At 37.2% G+C, this 17,307-nt stretch overlaps 1 long non-coding RNA gene across 1 annotated transcript in view; it reads left to right on the top strand.

Annotated features, from left to right (window-relative positions):
- Window positions 1–17,307, top strand: part of LOC144578872 (uncharacterized) — a 69,382-nt gene that overhangs the window by 8,738 nt on the left and 43,337 nt on the right. The window contains exons 2-3 of the long non-coding RNA XR_013525329.1: window positions 9,804–9,909; window positions 12,536–12,669. This is a non-coding gene — a long non-coding RNA (uncharacterized LOC144578872). The remainder of the gene's footprint in view (window positions 1–9,803; window positions 9,910–12,535; window positions 12,670–17,307) is intronic.

Consider the following 17,307-nt stretch of genomic DNA (forward strand, 5'->3'; position numbering starts at 1 on the left):
CATTGAGTATCTTATGTGAATTTTCATAGACCTTGCTAGGTATAGGTTGCCTATTAATTAGAAGTGCTACTGAATAAACACTTCAGAGCTCTGAGGCTTTGTGTTCTCAAAGATATCCAAAATTAAAGCCTTTTATCTGAATTGTCAGCCAGAAATGTAAAAACCAGTAGTCACAATATTGACTTTCCTTCTGATTAACAGGCCATAACATTTTAGAAAGAGGAAGAAAAATAGAATTATATGGGGGAGCTCTTTGTCCATTGCTCCCTGGGCTGTGCTGTCTCATCTGTTTCCTTTCCTGGCTCTCCCACTATAGATAGTGTGCCACAGTGGGAAGGACCAGTGCTTTGGAGCCACAGAGACTGGGTTGCCTTTTACTCTTTCCATTGAGTAGCTGAATGCCCTTTAGGTAAATTACTTAATACCTCTGCACCTCAGTATCCTCATTTATAAAATATAGTTCATGAACCTACTGTATAGGTATGGTGCAAGACACAAATAAGGTAATTATGAACCTAGTGCTTGGAATCTAGCTACCAATTCCTTTCCTAGGCTGTGAACTCGTAAAAGGCAGGAAAAATCTTAGTCCCTGGGTCCCCGGTTCTTCATACAGTCCTGGACAGGCGCACACATACAAGCACACACCCCACATTTAGTATATTGGTTAATTATTCAAATAAATAAACAAAGAAAGTCCTACAACATATCGTATTTTATAATTAAAAAGAAAATCTGAATGAGAACACAATATATGCTAATATATGTCAATTCACTTGCAAAGCCATTTAGCAGTAGCTTTTCAGGCTCTTGACCTCCCCCATGCCTACTATGGGAAATGTATGCCAAAGGTGCCTTTGGTACCTACTAAAAAATAACTGGCCATTTTTTCTTTTGTGATTTTTGTATATTCTCTGGCAGTAGCCAATGAGCAGTATAACGTGAAGAAAACCAAAATAGATAAAGTCTGTATCTCTAAATAAGAGTTGACTCTTGTATTATGTCATTCTTGCATTGTTATAAATATGTGAGACTGGGCAATTTATAAAGAAAAGAGATTTAATTGGCTTATGGTTCTACAGCCTTTACAGGAAACATGGTGCTGGCACTTACTGGCTTCTGCTGAAGGCTCAGGGAGCTTTTAATCACGGTGGAGGTGGAAGTGGGAGCAAGTACCATCACATGGAGAAAGCAGTAGCAAGCGAGAGTGGAGACTGGGGAAGGCGCCACACAGTTTTATATGACCAGCTCTCATGAGATCTCACTATTGAGATGACAGCACCAAGCATAAGATATCCACCATATGATCCAAACACCTCCCATCAGGCCCCAGCTCTAGCATTGGCAATTACAATTCAACAAGAGATTTGGGGACAAATATCTAAACTACATATGTCTATCTCTTTTTCTGTGTAATTTTTGTCGTTATGAATTTTCCTCTCTAGCCTACAAGATGATGCACAGTTCTCTACTTTGTTTTAAAAGTTTATCCACCACTGTAAGTTAGGACTTCCAAAAGAAGTTGATTAAAATCTAGCTGTGTTAAAAGCTCCTATTCCTGGGTTATCAGAAAACAGATTGGGTAGGAGGGCTTTCACATACAGAGGGATCCCTTCTCATAGCAATATAAAGCACTAAACCTTGCAGAGAACAAACTGATTCTAAGTATTGGCTTCTTTTTTCGTGATCACCACTAATTTATTTATTCTTTATGCACAGATAAATTTGGTAGCTGTATGGTCAGCTTCCGAATGATTGTTAACTGTGTTTTCCATGCACAGAATGACGCTGAATGGGAGACACCATGGCATTAACTTGTAATGGCCATGTCTAGGTCTGCTTCCCAATATTTGGACACACAAGAGAAATCTGATGAAAATTGAAGCTTGGGTTCTGTTACCCTTTTTCTGCTCTCACTAAAGGAAGCTGGGTGGATTTGGCATCTACATCTATTTTTCCATAGTCACTGCTCAGTCTATCGCCTCAATTTATAGTTAATTAACCTGTTAATGAAGTGTAAATGGTAACAGACATTCTGTGTGCAACATAGGTGCTGGTGGAAGGGAGCTATCTGTCTGGGAAAGGCTTGTTCAGGAAGACTCTCTTCTTTCAGATCTTGGCAGGAGCATTTGAGAAACATGGGCTCCAGTGGGCAGGAGTAGCCACTGAAAACGTAAGGTGCTTTTCCCACCTAACAGGGGATTGCTAGTAGGTTATGTAGCATTCCTCCAACCCCTCTATCTTGCATGGTATCCAAAGGAGTGTTACCACATGGCCTTACATTAGGACATTTTATTTCTGTACAGGGAGATAGTTGCTGCATCATTGTTCAAAGAGTTGGGATTTTATAAGAAAATTTCTTTGAATCTTTTTAAAGATAATACTATTTTAGAAAAAGAGAACAAAATGTAATTGGTTCATGTGGTTTTATTTTCTGTAGCTTAATTGACCAGTACAGTATGTAAATGAGATATGCTGTTTTTTGATATTTGGAGAACAAAATGACCTCTGTATGTAAGAACATCAATTATTTTAAGAGATCTCACAATTTTGCCAGTCATCACCCTTTTCTAACTGTGAGACAAAAGGCTTAATGATCCTCTTTAAGATGCACTTATTCCCAAAACTCCTTTTGTTTGCTTAAGAGTTTTATTTATTTTAGATGTTCCTCTCCATCAACAAAAAGTGATTATGTAATATTTCAATTTAATTTCTTTGGTGTTGATGTTGACCACTTCAGAAATGTAAAACTGGCATTTAATTATCCTAGAGTCTTTTTCTTTTTATATATGATTACTCTTATTTTTATTTGTAGACATTATAATAGTTGTTAATGGCTAATTTCTTTTTAATTTGCTTTTTTTCTGGTCCCTGTTTTCTTTTCCTTGTGATCAATATTTCCAGAATGACAGTGATAGCAGCTAGGAACTGCTGTGCATATACCTACTGTCTAAATGTTTAAACTCTCATTTAATCCTCACAACAACCATGAAGCACAGATTTGCTACTGTGCTCACTTCACAGCCTCAAAGATGTTACCCATGGCCACTACACAGCAGACCTGGGCTTCGTGGCCACATATGGCTAACAAAGCCCCTATTCTTCCCTCTGTATTTTACTGAAGCATTTAGTGTTTATGATTCTGTATTAAACATTTTTAAAAACCAAACACTTTGGCCAAAAATAAAGATTAATTGCCGGTGTATGTACAATGACAAGGGCATTTATATAAATAACTACTGTGTAGAAAACACAAAAGCTAAACCATGAAATCAAATACAATGGCTTTACTTTTTTTCTTGAATGTTAAAAGCTGTCTTTTTTTCTACTAAAATCTGTATTTTATTTCTTAGAAAGCATTATATTAGGAATGTATAAAGATATAACTATAAAAATATTATCTGTACAAAATATTGAGGCAACCTAAATAACTATCAGTAGAGGATTGTTGCTATTACTAGTGACTTGGCCATGTAAGAGTGTTTTCTGTAGAAATTAAAAAGAACAAGAACTTACGTATTTTGATTTGGAAAGATGACAGTGAGCCAAGCATATTTCAAAGCAATATGTGTTGTATTAATCAATTTTTTGAATAAAAATATATATGTAATTATATGTATATAGGGCTATGCCACTTTAAGTATAGCAAAATATCCAATGGGGAATTGTATTAAATTATACTCACCAAAATGTTAATAATTAACTCTGGAGTCAAATCAGAGAGGCATAGTGGTAAATTTGCTTTTCAATATAAATAGTTAAAAAGGAACAATGAGATTAATGACTATTTTTACATTTTTGTTTTAAAAATCAGTTTTTATTAATTATCTGACACTTTTCATGATAAAGGTATTTCTGTGCTTAGGCATGGATAGTCTCTGTCTGTAGGCCATATAGAATCTTCACATGTATACCTTACTTCCATTGAAACAAGAAATCAGCAGGTTAAAACAAATTATACTTTTCTTCAAAGCAAATGAAGGGCTGTGGATACTAAAAAATCTAAAAGAACTAAACTTTAGAGGGATGAGTCTTTGTGAGAAACAGCTCAGGGACAGCTAATGTTGTTCTACTTGATACCAATTGTTGTGGGTAGCAGCAGGGCTGGTAGAGAATAGAATCCAAACAGTGTTGGCTTGGACAGAGGCAAACCTGTCATCCTTCAGCAAGCCCATGGACTGGCATGCTGCAGGAGCCTCACAAACAAAGGCAATTGCTTTCTGCCAAGTATCCTCTTGCAAAGGAATTTTGGTGAGTAACAGAACCTGGGTGTAGGGTGGGAAAGCAGAAAGAAAATTCAAATCCTCCCAGTCAATGTCTGCAGACTTGTTATCTGTATTCCTACAGACTTGAAGTCTCATCCCCCAGTCTCATGCTTTCACAGGTGGGCAGTTCTGAGGTCCAACAGTCTTCCGATTTGATTCCTGGGTCCCAGTATAGGGAGAGGATAACTTCAAACCATTTGAAGCCAGACATGAGCCGAGTCTTACCAAAGTCATAACTGAACTTCCACCCAATTCAACTTCTGTTGAGGTCAAATATGTCAATGATGAGGTGGTATAAAAAGGTGTGGCTAAAGAACAAGAACAGATTTATGAAACTCCCTGTGTTCTAATTCCAAAGACCTCCTAGAGGAATTGAAACCACAGCCTCTTTTCAAATCAGCTCAATCATAGATTAAATCAACCTGAACAGCCTCTCACTCTAATTCAGCCTAGTTACCTAACACTGACAGAGGAAAGTAGTAATCCTTATTTTTAAAAAGAAACAAATAATACACACGTATTTTAGACATGATATTTAGTATACAATAGAAAATAATTAAAAGGGCAAAAAAGCAGGATGCCTTATGATTAAAAAGAAAATCATTCTTAGATACAAATGCACAGATGATGAGGATAGAGGAATTATTAAAGAATAACTTTAAAATAGCTATAACACAAATAACAATATGTTAACGAATCTACAGGAAAGCATGATATAATGAGTGAAAAGATGGAGAGTTTCAGGAAATAACTTGAAGCCCTGAAAAGGGCCAAATGGAAGCTAAGAACTGAAACTGATTAATATAGTTTTGCAATAACAACATTTAATTGCGGTTGGGGGTAACATCAGACTGGACATAGGAAGGATCATTAAAATTGAAAACAGGTGAATAGAAATCATACAAATGGAAGCAAAGAGAGACAAAGATTGAAAACATGAGAACATAGCCATGGTAGGATAATAGCAATAGTTTAATATGTATATAATTGGAATACCAGGAAAAAGGAGGAGAAAGAATGAAAAATAAAATAATATTTGAAAAAAGTATAAAATTTAAATTATTTTTAAAAGGAAGCAGCAAATCATAAATTCAGAACAAACACAAAGAAAACCATATCTAGGCACATCCTAATCATACTGCTGAAAAACCAACAATATAGAGACAAATCTGAAAAGGAGCCAGGAGAAAATTACCACAATACACACAGGAGAACAACAAGAAGGAGACGTAATTTCTTACTAGAAACAATGAATTCTAGAAGAGGATATAATGGCACTTTTAAGTGCCCAAATTAAAACAAGGAGAAAAAGCAAAAACAAAACAAAACACAAATCTTGCCAATCTAAAAGTTCTAGACATCAGAAAACCCATATCTGCTTGGGATGTAGAAAACCAGAAAAAGGAATTTGAATGCGCTTGCAAACTCTTCATGGGCTTCACCGAGTCCTCACAGGAACAATTGGCAAGAGTCTTGTCAAAGTGGCCCTCCTGGTAGACCAGGATGGAGGGAACAGGTGCTGCTACAAGAAACTCATGATACCGGGTTCAGATTATTCCCCCCATTCTCCTCTTTTAAACCAAAGCTTTAATATAGGCTTGGGCTCAGGTCAGGGTGGGCTACCGCTGCCACCCTGGGGCAATGGTGAAAACCGTTTTTTTTTCTGAAACAGAGTCTCGCTGTGTCACCAGGTTGAAGGGCAGTGGCGGGTTCTCGGCTCACTGAAACCTCCACCTTTTGGGTTCAAGCAATTCTCTTCCCTCAGCAGATGGACAGTGCTGGGCCCAGAATTCAGCACAAGGAAAAATTGCAGTCCTGAGAAGCACCCACACCCCCATGACACCTGGTGACACAGTGTCTGCCTGATATAGTTTTGATATTTGTCCCTTCCAAACCTCATATTGAAATTTGATCCCCATTGTTGGTGTTGGGGCCTAGTGGAAGGTGTTCGGGTCATGAGGGCCAATCCCTCATGAAAAGCTTGGAGCTGTCCTGGCAGTAATGAATGAGTTCGCCCTCTGTTAGTTCCTGCAATAACCAATTTTTGAAAAGAGTGTTGTACCTCCTCCCCTCTTTCTGTTTTGCTTCTCTGCTTTTGCCATGTGATGCCTGCTCCTCTTCACCTTCTGCCATGAGTAGAAGCAGCCTGAAGCCCTCACCATAAGCAGATGCTGGTGCCGTGCTTCTTGTACAACCTGCAGAACTGTGAGTCAAATAATCCTCTTTTTCTTTGTAAATTACTCAGCCTCAAGTATTCCTTTATGGAAATACAAATGAACTAAGACACTGTCTAAGACCCAGACATAATGAAAACAAAAACAAAACGAAATGCCCCTAACCCCTGCTCCAACCCATCTGACACCTTGTCTTGGTTAGTCTAGTTCCTTTGGTTTTCTAAGTCAGTTTTATTCATATCTACTAAAAAGCCTGGGATTTTTGAACGGGTTTGCATTGACTCTATAGATCAATTATGTGAGAACTGACATAGGAACAAAATAATCGTGGTATAGCTCTCCACTTGTCTTCTTTCATTTATATTATCAGTGTTTTGTAGTTTACAACATACAGATTCTGTACATGTACTATTAGATGTATAACTAATCATTTCACTTTTTGAAGTCATTGTAATTGCACTATTTTTAAAAATTATGAATTTCAATTATTTATTGCCAGAATATATACTTTTTAAAAGAAATATTGATCTTGCATCCTACAACCTTGCTGAACTCCTTAGTTATAAAGATGTTCTGTAGATTCCACTGGGTTGCCAGTCGTGTGGAAGTATGTGGCTGATGGCCCTCTGCTATACAACCCTCTTGGGGGAGCCAGGAGATGCCCTTGGCTGCTGGGTGCTGAGGAAGCCATATGTGTTGCAAGAACCAGGAGAAAGAAGCACATTGTAACAGGAAGGAGACGCACTTTCTCCGCTGTCTCTCCAACATCTTCTGACGACTAAGCTTAACATCCTACTAATGTCCAAGTAGAACATTTACCAAACACAGGTCCATTATTGCAGAGTAGGCAATGAAGGATGGATTTAAAGGTGAGAGGCAATAAGTTGATAATTGGCACAGAGTACCTGTTTGACTACTTGGCTCTCATATTCATCCTTCTACATACATTTGTACTTCCATACAACAATGAAACAGCTCTGTATTTCCATTTAACCAGATCTTGTTACATTTTTTGCAAGTGAAGCAATTCTTATCCTTTCCCCAAAAAGAGGATGTGCAGGCCCAATAATCAATGTATCCCATCCCTGGTACTTTTATTAACCTCAAATTCTATCATAGCACAGCAAAACAGTCTGTTACCCAAAGGCTAACTTGTAAAGTTAACTTCCAACAAATAGTATGTAAAATAAAAATGGAAAGCAGATAAATGAAGGAAATAGCACACATAAACCTAAACAGCTATACATAAGAAGAAATAAGAAAATACTCAAAGCTACCTCAGCCCTTGTGCTATAATTGGCTATCAGGCATAATTAATATCTGTGGATTTCTACTTTCACCATGCATTTTATTTTGTTTCCCCATCCTCATCCAGTGCCTTAGCCTGTCAAAGTTCTTTACCTGATGGAGCAACCCAAATAGTAATTTCTGAAAGGTCAGAGGTCCTCATTCATCATACTTTTTTTTTTTTTTTGGTTACTGTACTTTCCATTAAACTTTACTACTGTCATGGAACAGCTTAAGAGGTGCTCTAGAGAATCCTCCAAATTTTCATTGCCCTTATTGTGCAATAGAAACCCTGTATTCCCCTTGGTAGTTTGGGTCAATTGCTCATTTTCTATTTATTCCCTCCATGTCATAAATCACCCAAAATAGGAGGTAGCAGTCTTATCTTGAAACTCAGTCTAACCGTTATTATGTGCCCTGTGGAGTCATTATCTGGTTGTGAACCAAAACAAACCAAGGTCAATGTTGCTAGGATGGGAAAAAAATAAATTGTAAGTGAATTATTGTTTATAATTCTGTGAAGTGCTATTTCTGCTTTCACCCCTTGATGCTCAAGCCCATGCATTCTGACTACGGAAGAGATAGTGCCATACAACATTCTCAGATTCAAAGTATATACTCCGATTATGTAAAACGGAATCCTATTGTCTCCCTACTTGTACCATGACTGAGTTTTCAATAAGCTATTTCACCTTTCATTTAGCCTAACCCCTTTTGAGTGATCAGGTATATGGAAAGATCAATTAATTTTATAAGTTTAAGCCTATTTCTGTACCTTGTTGTGAAATGAGTTACTCAATCAGAAGCAATGCTATGGGATGTGTTCCACTGATAATGTATTCCATGAGTCCACAGATGGTGGAACTAGAAGCAGCATTATAGACAGAGAAAAAAATGCCTATGTAGAATGCATGTCTATTCCAGTGAGGAAGACTCTCTGCCCCCTCAATGGTGCAAGAGGTCCAATGTAAACAACCTGCCATAATGTGGCTGAGCAGGTTCCTTAGGGAATGGTGCCATGTCAGGGGGTTAGCATTGGTCTCTTTTGCTGATGGGATAGGCTCTTAGCTGTGATGTTGGTTATGTCAGCCTTGGAAGGAAGTCATGTAGTTAAGCCCTTGTGTAGCCCCCATCCCTGTATCCATGTCATTTTTGTTTATGTACTACCCATTGAGCTGATGAAAGAGACTGACATCTAAACAGGTGTAATTTGAACCTTCTCTAGGGATGCACTTTAGTGGGCATTGACATGGATCACAAATACCTTCTGTCTTTGCTCATTTTGTAAAGCCCATTCACATACTTCTTCCCTGGATTTTGTCACAAATTTTCTAATACTATTCTTCCTGTGTCCCTGACCATTTGGCTAAATTATTAGCAACTTCCCAAGAACCATGTAAATCTGTACTTTTGGCCCTCTCTAACTCTGCACTGAATGGACAACTAGATGTACTGCTCAAGGCTCTACCCACTAAGAAAACTTTCTTTCACTGCCATCATTCGGGTAACTCTGTGGGATTGTAGTGCTACATTTATTTGCTTTGTATTACTGCTATCATATTGTGAAGATCCATTTGGAATCCAGGCTTGAGTGTTTTGCTTTTTCAGATAACTGGTCATAATAAATATCCCAGGGGGACCTGCCTGTGGCCTGAGAGAACAGACAATGCACCATTAGTTGATATTAAAGGAGTTGGTGCTACCTGCTCATGCTTCTCATACATTCCAGACCGGACCAAGCTTGGTCTTTTACATACTATTTTCATTTCATGATAGATTACTGGGGCTATGTGGGTCAGACAACTCAATTTATGACAGAATGTTTGGATCATGTGGCCACTTTATGTCCCCTTGTTAGGTGTTCAGTTCCTACCAAGACCCAGTAGAAAACAAGAAGCTATTTCTCAAAAGGAGAATAGTTATCTGTAGATTTTACATGTGTGAATACACATGCATGCATGCACACACACCCCTACATATCTGTGGATATTATATATATTCTAGTATCTTAGGGATGCACACTGTAATTTTCCTATCAGTGCTTGTCAGGGTCTCCATGTAGTATCTTTGTTTTCCACAGACTGACTATCATCAGATCTGCAGAATCCTAAGGCCCAAGTGGCAGACCATAAACAGAATGAACTTGCTTCAGAGCCTTCTTTTACGCTAGTCTCTACTAAGCACTGGTAAGCACTGGCCACCTTGAGGATGACTCTGAAAATGGCCTGAAATAACACTCTCAAATGGGATCGAGGTTGCTTACAAAATTTAAAAAATTATACTAGGCATTGGGCATCTTTGCATATGATGGTTGATGTGAGGAAGAAATTAGTTTTTGACCTTGAAGGGAATATGTCCACATACTCCAAACCATTAATTCTCCAGAAATTTCACTGAAGCGAATCCGTAAATTTTGATTTTCCTGGTACCTCCTGCTCATATATAACTTACTAAGGCATCTAAAATGTTTGTAACTTTCAGTTGACTGTATCTAATAAGCACAGCATCATCAATACGGTAGACCACTGCATGTTTTTCTAAGTGTAATAAAGACAAAGACCTCTGCAGACTCTACATGGCAGGGAGTGGGTAGATCTCTGCAGATATACTGCTGGCTTAGCCATATCAAGAGTAGATTATAACTGGAAGGGCCTGTGTTGTTCCACTAAACATATTACATGTGGGACAATAGCTACAGTTGAAGTCACCAACTTATTAAGCCAAAAATAGTCCATGGTCATTCTGGTCATTTATGGTCATTCTCAATATTACTGTTGAGTAATATGAGGATTTGCTAGATTTTACCACGGCTGCTGCTTTACAAATTTTGATCATGGCATTCACATCTAAACTTCCCCCAGTGATACAGTCTTGTTTCTCATATACTATCTTAGGAGTGAGGAGGAAGTTCCAGGGGCTTTCACTTGGCCCTTTCTATATTAAGGGTCCATATCCATGAATCGAAGAGTCAATATGGGGATTCTGACTGTTGCTAAGTATCTCTATTGCAATCATGCATACAGGAACCAGGCATCTAAATACAGGATGGGGCTGTGGACTAACATGGCACACTTTAAGTTGGACTTGAGCTGATATTCTATCTATCATCTGACTGCGTTGGCATTTTGGGTCACCAGGAATTAGCTTCCATTCAGAGCCAAATATCTGGTAATCATTTAAAAGTTTGGGTTTTTGTCTTTTTGCTAATGCACAGTCACTCTAATAAATGGCCACACATTTCTTTTTGGGAGCCTTTAGTGAAGATTTCTGGTATGTAGCTATGGCTGTAGCAGAGGATCCTCCTTCCTGGTGTCCAGAATTTCTCTTGAATCAAGAGGCTGTGGGTCTGTGAATTAACTTAGCTCTATAAACTGGATAAGAAGTCAAGACTCTCCAATATAGTAAACAATGTCATATTTTTTGCTGCTATACCTAGAATTTTTCCTGGTGCTAATTCTATCTCAGTAAGAGTTAAAACAGAAGACAGATATCACACAGAAATTTTAACAGGGAAAGTTTTCATATTCATAATTATTATATTTAAGAGAGGACTAGAGCAATGAAGCTTGGACTAGGGAGATGCAAAAAGAATTACTTTTATTTATCTCACTACACCTAGGGCAGAGATAGAGTGGTCAAAAAAGAGACACTCATTCCCAAAGCCCAAGCCCAAGCCTTTGTAGATGTGGCCAACTATGGCTCACTGAATGGTAGAGAAGTCACTGAGATGCTGAGCTAGTGGGACTTGATGGAAATATGTTCTCTGTGGTTTTGGAGTATGCTGTCCTCAGACGAGTACTTACTATTGACTTTACTGCAAGGCCTCCTATTATGTGTCAGGGAAAACTGCTGACTGCTGGACACTGAAGAAGCCACATGATGCAAGTGCCTAGAGAAAGGAGCACTGTCTTTTCAGTACTTTCTACTGTCTAAACTTAACATTGTGTATGTCAGCTGTCATGAGAAAAATATTAACAGATCCAGCTATGCTATCACAGAGCAGGCAAAGAAGGGTGAGTTTGGAACCAAGAGAGTCAATAAATTGGTAAGTGGCATAGGAGAAAATTGAAATGTATCCTTATTTTGTATATAAAGTAGGGTATTCCGCGACAGTGGATTATTACATTTTCCTCCTCTGGTGCCTCAGAAAATTAGCCTTCCTCTACTTGAAAACCCTTTGGTAACTTTAACTGGAGCAAATGGTTTTGAAATGAAAATGCTGGTTCATGCACAAAACCAAACAAGTAAATATACCAACCAGAGATGAGATCCAATGGAATCATAATAGTGCTGAACTAACTCAAAAATAAGCAGGAAAACAAGAAATAGGGAATATTATGAATATTATAAATAACTTTATGCCAAAAAGCTTGACATCTTTTTTTTTTTTTTTTTTTTTTTTTTTTTTTTTTTTTTGAGACGGAGTTTCGCTCTTGTTACCCAGGCTGGAGTGCAATGGCGCAATCTCGGCTCACGGCAACCTCCGCCTCCTGGGTTCAGGCAATTCTCCTGCCTCAGCCTCCAGAGTATCTGGGATTACAGGCACGCACCACCGTGCCCAGCTAATTTTTTGTATTTTTAGTAGAGACGGGGTTTCACCATGTTGACCAGGATGGTCCCGATCTGCTGACCTCGTGATCCACCCACCTCGGCCTCCCAAAGTGCTGGGATTACAGGCTTGAGCCACCGCGCCCGGCCAAAGCTTGACATCTTAAATGTAAATGTAGTTCACAAGTATCTGCATTTAAATGTTGCTAGCATCTTATTCACAGTAGCCAAACGACTGGTAACCACCTAAATGTCTTTTAACAGATGAATAACTGAACAACTTATGGTACATTAACACAAGGAAACACAAGTCAGCAATAACAATGAATGAACTACTGATACACAGAATTGCAGCAATGAATCTCACAAACATTCTTGGACAAAACAGCCTGAAAAAGGTATATATGCTGCATGCTTCCATTTCTATGAATTTCCATAACAGATGAAATTAAATATAGTTTCCAAATTTAGATCAGTGGTTGCCTGCTAGGAAAGAAAGAGGAAGTGAGGATTATTGGCATGAGAGAACTTTTTTGGGGAACGGAAATATTCCATATCTTAAGATGGTAGTTATATAAGTATATACATTTGTTAAAATGCATTTAACTGTATGTTTAAACCCCAGGCATTTTATCATAAGTAACTTATACCTCATTGAACCTGACTAAATTTTTAATACGACAATTATTTAGGCTCTGTTATGTATAAGGCAAAAGCCTTAACATAACATTATTTCGTGGAACTTACAAAAGGTCTTTCTTTTCCATGTAGATGTTGGCTCCCCTATCAGTTATCTTTAAAAAAAATATTTGAAACTGGTTTTGATTTAAGGAAGAGAAATATTTTTACAGAGTTTTGTTCTCTTGTTAGTTTTGAAAATATGTAGCCATGACTATGTTTAAGAGAACCAGCACATGCAGAGATGGACAATAAGCGTTGAGCATTCACTGTCATCCTTCTCAGATATTTCATGTAGTAGTCTCTTGAATGTCAATTTGTTATTTTCTTTGTACAGATGAAGATTCTGAAGCTCAGAAAGCCATATTATGTTCTCAGAATTACATACAAAGACACAAAAACTCTGGGACTCAGGTGTAGCAATGCCCACTTTTATTTTTATGAATAATTAGTTGTCCTTGTATGATTCCATTTATATACCTCAAGTACTTGTCCATATATTTCAGAAACAAAGAGTGCTATGCCTCCCCTACATCTTCAGAAAAAGCCCTAGAGTTAGGTTTGTTTTAAATCCTGGTTTTTTGCTGATTATAGACAGATTTAGAGGATAGCAATATACATATAATATACATAATACATAATACATTTAATATACATAAGATTTTAAAAAATTATAGCAGCAATAAATGGAAAAAGATACCTCAATTTTTTAATTGTACACAAAACTATTTTAGCCTATTTGTTCTTTATTTTAAAATATATACTTCCATAGGATAAAATAAAATAAAAGGGACACTTTACATGACACAAATCAAATATTTTAATGCTTATAAACTCCAAAGACTCCTAAATCTTGATATAATCCAGATCATGATACAGGCCCCTTCTTTCTATCTTAAATATATGTTTTCCTTATGATGTTGCTGCAGATGTTAAAAGAAAGGATGGAGGAAGATTAAAAGTTAGAATAATTTTTGTTATTTTCTTAACACACCATTTATATACTCTATAGATCTTGGCTAAAAGTATTAATTGTTCCTTGGAAATTAGACAGCCTGGATTCAATGAGTCACTAGAGATTTCTTCATCAATTTCTTAGTCCATTTATCTCAGTGTGTATATTCTGGTCTTTTAGTGGTTAGTATGACTCAGGAAATGATCTAAAATGGAAAATTTACATTTTTATTATTATTCTTCAACTGTTACATATGAGGCACATAACTTATATGTTACTTTATTTAAAACATGTGAATATATAAGCTTGATGTAGCAAATTGATCAGCTGCATCAAGAATGTTATAAAACATAGGTTAGATTTAATAACAACTTTGGAGAGTTGTCACATAATTCTTAGAAATGTTAAAGTGGAAAAGAAATATATTTTGATTTTGCAGAAACACTCTAGCAAATCAATAGTAATAAATAATTAACTTATCTTGTTGGAAAAATTCCTCAACCTCAGACTAACTCACAGTTGCATTATTCTTTTTGATCAAATGGTATACACAAGCCATAGGCAAAACATTCTGTTGGCTTTAGGATTTGCAACAGATTTTTGATCATTTGCCTGCAGGCCTATCCAGTCTTTGTTCTACTAGGTTAAGAATTTGGTGTGCTTATGATGAAAATGAAAGAACCCAAAATATATTCTAGTACATTTTCACCCATGGTTCACAATTTTCCATTTATCTCTCTCCATCTTAAGGCTCACTTTATACTGTTTGTATGTTTTTCTTTGTTGGAATTATACTTTCTCTCTGATAAACCAAATCCTCTGTTGTATCATTTTTAGAAACCAAGTCACAAGAAGACTTGTTTTGAGAATTAAACAATCCACAAATAATGCATGCTAAAACCCAGTTGTGTTAGTCCATTCTCACACTGCTAATAAAGACAAACCCGATACTAGGTAATTTATAAAGCAAAGGAGGTTTAAAGGGTTCACAGTTCCATGTTTCTGTGTGGGAGCTTCACAATCACGGCGGAAGGCGAAGGAGGAGCAAAGGCACATCTTTCATGGTGGCAGGCAAGAGGGTGTGTACAGGGGAACTGCCCTTTGTAAAACCATCCAATCTCATGAGACTTACTCACTATCAGAAAAACAGCATGGGAAAACCTGCCTCCATGATTCAATCACCTCCCACCAGGGCCCTACCACAACATATAGGGATTTATGGGAGCTACAGTTCAAGATAAGATTTTGAAATCAGTTCACCAGTTAATTATCATCCGATGTCTTTGAGACTATTAAGACATTTGCACTATAAAATAGCCTTATAGAGTTTGTCTTTTCCCACCTAGAAATTGAGATGTTCATGTTTATGTTCCAGTCAAATCCAATGCTTTATCCACTAGGAGAGACTTCTACAGTTTGTAGAAGTTGTGAACAAACAGGAGAATGGTCATGAATACTTTGGGGCTGTATTTCTCCATTGCCCCTTGGTACTCCATATTTCTGGCCTGTATTCCCTAAAGCCTGAATTGTGTTTCTTACTGTACCTTAGAACTGATCCTACTAAATAAGAACAGTGTATGTATGTCTGATGAGGGTGAGAAGGACTTTCCAGTGAGATTTGACTTCACTTTTGCTTGGCTGCTGCAACTGAGTTTTCTGTTCTCACTACACAGTGAGGAGATACCCATCCAAGGCCATAAAACACTGAAAATTTTACTTTTGAAGAACCCAGCTCTTATATTGTACATAAAAATATTTTGTTTTATCTTCTTATTTTTCTGTTCATGGAGGTTAAAAGGTTGGGTCTTTGGTCAGTGGGAGAAAGTTTATTTGCTTCACTCCCATTCTTCATTGTGGACCTATAAAGAGGTGCCACTGATAACACAAAAAATGGGAAATTAGAGCCAAGTCATCTTTTCTCATTAGCATTCTCAAAAGAAGACAGAAGAGGAAAAGAGAAAGAACTAGAAGAACTGGCCATAAGACGAATTAATTCTTCAAATTTTCATATGAGGGGGCTGAATTCAATGCCCTCAAAAAGCAACTAAGGGGCAGAGATTACATATCTCAGGGAAAGAATCAATACTGAGGGACTGCTGCCCATCTCCTAGGCCACTCGCATTAGGACAGGCTGTCTAAGTTATGGGGGTGGGGGTCACCCGATTGGCCAATACTAAGGTCAGGAGTTTGTTCCAGCAGGTGCAAAACCTGTTTACTTAACAATATTGGCAGCAGCTGCTGCTGTTGCTTGTGCTGTTTCAAAGCAATTAAAGAATGTGCTGTTTTTGAGGAGGTTGCCAGGTGCTGGCTGCCCTGTGTGCTGTGACAGGCGGGGTGAAATTTCATGGAAACACCTGCCAGCCTCCAAGACAGACCTGTACTAACTGGCTATTATGTACATAGCATTTAATCTTTTGTGGGTTTAGCTGACAGAGCAGGAAGTATGGCTACACCGTCCTCCACCAAAAGCTGAAGTAATACGATATGTAAGCACTTTCTTACTTGCCACTGTTGACGAGCATATTTTGAGTAATAAGAGAATTTTATGGCTTTACATTTATCAGCTATGTTTGGAGAACTGAGAAACACCTCAAATAGAAAAATAGTGTTATTTAAAGACATAATGCATTAGTTATTAATTATCAATTACCAAACTGATTTATAAAACAATGAATGCTATCAATTTCCCCCCCAGTGCTGAAAAGCTACTCACTATCTTTTCCTTTATTAACAACTTTCTTTTTAGAATAGGTGACTTGGGAAAAAAAAATACCTTAATTCTTATACTAGAAACAGATAAAAAGAATCATGACAGCCTTTGAATTTATTTGCTTTGGGAAATATATATGTGACTTGGGGCCTTTAGTTTCCTTTTCATAAGCAATAGAAGACTCCTGTGGAAGAAATAGAAACTTAAACATTTTCTGAAGGTTAGATCACAACTTGCTTTTTGGTAAAGTAATCCCAGATGAACTCGGACTTCCTTTTAAAACATACTTGGCAAGCCTTAGCCATCTACCATGAAAAAGTTTTTCCATCAATTTTAGAATTGTAGAAACTCAATGAATTAAAAAAAGAGGTCCAACGATGCTGTCTTAGAGCTGTATCTGATTTTTAAAAAAAGTTTTCCATTGAAAATATGCTTGATATTCTGTTCACAGACAAGGAAGCCATGCAGAGCCAACATTAGGAAGTATTTGAAATGTATCTTCGACCTAGCAATCTACCTACCCTCTATACATCCCTGTCTTCCATTTACTTTCCTCTATTAAAACTACCCCCAGAAAGAAGGATAATAACTTATTCATCTTAAAGCATCAATTATATATATAATATATCATATATAATATATATAATATGTTATATTATATATATAAAATATTCTGTTTCTTGTCCCTAGAAT

This window comes from Callithrix jacchus, chromosome 13 (assembly GCF_049354715.1).
Source record: "Callithrix jacchus isolate 240 chromosome 13, calJac240_pri, whole genome shotgun sequence".
In the NCBI taxonomy this organism is placed as follows: Eukaryota; Metazoa; Chordata; class Mammalia; order Primates; family Cebidae; genus Callithrix; species Callithrix jacchus.